Source organism: Pseudorca crassidens, chromosome 5, assembly GCF_039906515.1.
Source record: "Pseudorca crassidens isolate mPseCra1 chromosome 5, mPseCra1.hap1, whole genome shotgun sequence".
In the NCBI taxonomy this organism is placed as follows: domain Eukaryota; kingdom Metazoa; phylum Chordata; class Mammalia; order Artiodactyla; family Delphinidae; genus Pseudorca; species Pseudorca crassidens.
This window is the reverse complement of record NC_090300.1, coordinates 84,892,128-84,895,345: the sequence shown is the minus strand read 5'-3', so window position 1 is coordinate 84,895,345 and position 3,218 is coordinate 84,892,128. Positions and strand designations below refer to the sequence as shown.

Sequence of the window (3,218 nt, the reverse complement as noted above, 5' to 3'; positions counted from 1 at the left end):
GAATAATAATGGTCATCAGGAACGACTACTGCATATATACGCTACATAAAAGAAAAACCCAATTGGTGTTACAGAGCTCCTGGTCTTAGAATCTCTGTCTGCTTCAGCTGATATATAGTGTAAATCTAAAACTTATTTAAAAACCTGTCTGGGTAAGACAGATTTTAATTAATCTTCTCTTAGTTTTTATACTATATGGTACCTGGAAGATGCAAGATCAATCACCGTCACACTGTAATGTCGAGTTGTGAGACAGAAAGATAAATGAGCTATCAAGCTTAGCATTTTGATAGCTAAGTTAATTTAACGAGCTCCAGAACATACTCTAGATTGGTAGATAAAGTTGTGAGGTGAGGCACTGAATGTGATAACTGTGAGTGCGGTATGTTATTAAGAAAACAAGAATTTGCTAGTTCCTCTCTGTCCTTTATGGAAATTTAAATCCAGGATCAAAAAGGTGTAACTGGGTGATGAGGTCATATTGCTAGTTCTGTCAGACCAATTAAGACAGCTTTATTAATTCAGACTTTTAATTGAGCACTGTGACAAGGTCCTAGCTGAGCTGAAGTTTCCTTATGTAGTATGCATGAAGAAAAGCTTGGCCAAGCAAATTAAACTCAATTTATGCTTAAGGGCAGACCTTGAGTAGAATCTGTTTCCTTATGGGGCCTACCAGAATTTTGTAAAATCATAAACTGTACTTCAAATTCTGTTTTCTGAATTATAGGAACTTCGAACTGATTCTTGTCCTTGGAAGAAAGGATACCCCATGCCAGGGATATCCATTTATACAATGATGTTTCAAATAGCAAGAAGGATAAGAATAAAACTTCTAGCCTGGCTTCTCCAAACTACCAGTCGAAATTGTAACGAAACTTCAAACAAAAGAAAAATGCTTCAGAAGTATTCTGAGAAGTATTCAGATATGCTAATCACAGCTATTAAGGAATATCAACTTTGGAATGTCACATCTATCCAAATAAGCAACACTAAATGGAGCAATTTTGAAAGGTTCTCCCTTCCTTAAAAGATAATGAAATGAAATTGCTATAAGGCAAAACCTCAACCTCCACCAAGCTCCACACTTACCCAGCCCCAATCTAAGCTATGCCAGAGCCTTCTTTCAACTTCTTTTCATTCATTTGTTCATTCACTCTTTAATAAACATGTATTAAGTCCTTACTACATACAGTAATCCCTAAGTATCTGTGAGGGCTTGGTTCCAGGACAGCTGCTACCTACTCCCTACAGATACCAAAATCTGCAGATGCTCAAGTCCCTTATATAAATGGATGCATCCCTAGATATGGAGGGTCAACTGTATAGTTGCAATGTTAGTTATTAGCGAGTCACAATTCATGTCACCAAAAAGTCGCACAGAAATGTGCAGTTCGTTACAAAATGGTGTGTGTGATGCTTAGTTTTATGTGTCAACTTAACTGGGCCACAGGTGCTCAGATATCCAATTAAACATTCTGGGTGTGTTTATGCGAGTATTTCTGTGAGAGATTAACATTTGCATTGGTAGTCTGAGTAAAGCAGATTGCCCTCCCAATGTGGGAGGGGTGGGGTGGGCCTCATCCAATTGTAGACCTGAACAGAACAAAAAAGAGCAATAAGGGAGAATTCTCTCTCTCTCTCTGGCTGTCTCTGACTGAGGGTATCTGTCTTCTGTTTTCAGGCTCGGACTAGGACTGGAATTTATACCTTTGGCTCTCCTGGGTCTCGAGCTTGCCTCCTGCAGGTCTTAGGACTTCTGAGCTTCCATAACCACATAAGCCAGTTCCTTATAATAAAAATATATACCACACACATTTTCTCTGGACAACCCAGACTAATACAGTATGTAGGTGAGAAGTACAACAACTGAGCCCGTTAGCTATACAATTACAAGCAAGACCATCTTGTGATTCACATAACACTCCCTTATTCGTCTACAACCTTCCCTCACTGACATCAACACTTGCCTTCAGAAATCGATTAATTCAAAGATTCACCCACTTCTGATATTCTACCCTAAGAACTTCCGACCCCAACTCATATGCAATCAAAAGCATCACTTCCGCTGCGAACATGGCGCTGCCAGTGGCGCGGAGCGTGCGGGCCACGGTCTGCAGCCTGCGCGCCATCTCTGCGCCTAACGCGCCCTGCCCGCCATGGCCCTGGAGACTGCGGGAGGGCGCCGTCCAGGTGCTGCGCACCGGTCCCGTTCTGCTGTTGGGTCGTAAATTCACAGACAAACATGAATGGGTAACAACAGAAAACGGTGTTGCAACAGTGGGAATCAGCAATTTTGCACAGGAAGCTTTGGGAGATGTTGTTTACTGTAGTCTGCCTGAAGTTGGGACAAAATTGAACAAACAAGAGGAATTTGGTGCTTTGGAAAGTGGGAAAGCTGCTAGTGAACTCTCTTCTCCTCTATCAGGAGAAGTAACTAAACTAATGAAGCTCTAGCAGAAAATCCAGGATTTGTCAACAAATCTTGTTATGAAGATGGTTGGCTGATCAAGATGACACTCAGTAACCCTTCAGAACTAGATGAACTAATGAGTGAAGAAGCATATGAGAAATACATAAAATCTATTGAGGAGTGAAAATGGAACCCCTAAATAAACTAGTTTGAAACAACTTAATCTAGAATAGTTGTCTTAAATTAGTGATGGATAGATTTTTAAAAAGCAACTTTTAGCAAAAGAAACTACTTGCAACGGTGTTGCCTGAAGAAAATACCCCTTAACTTCCTAATGACTTCAGATAAACGCTATGCATCTTTTTCACAACAGCCTGTGATTTTTAGGCTAGTCTCCAGTTATAATACTCAGAATTCCTGAAATTATCTGTGGTAAAACTAGTTATAAAAATTATGTAATTCAAGGATAACATTGTTATCTTAACCTTATATAATATTGTAACTTGCTTACAGCTATCCCCGGATTTGGGTCAAAATACTCAATGAACTTGCCACTGGAAATAAATGGCAGTGGAGAAAAGTTTGTTAGTTGTATAGTGTCCAGTGAAGAACATTACTCTCTTAATTTTGCAATATACTGTGTTTGCTGGTGCTATTTTTATACAGTGAAGCAACAGCCTTGCAGGAAAATAAGAAACAGTTTAATAATAAAATATTCAACTTCTTAAAAAAAAAAACACAACATCACTTCCCTAATGTGCTGCCATTTCAAAGTTGCCTGTGTGGTATTCTCCTTTATGGCAGTAAG

The 3,218-nt window shown here is 39.4% G+C and overlaps 1 pseudogene; it reads left to right on the top strand.

The window, feature by feature from the left end:
• The first annotated feature begins 2,073 nt into the window (after positions 1-2,073).
• LOC137224508 (glycine cleavage system H protein, mitochondrial-like) lies at positions 2,074-2,628 on the top strand (annotated as a pseudogene).
• The last annotated feature ends 590 nt before the right edge of the window (positions 2,629-3,218 follow it).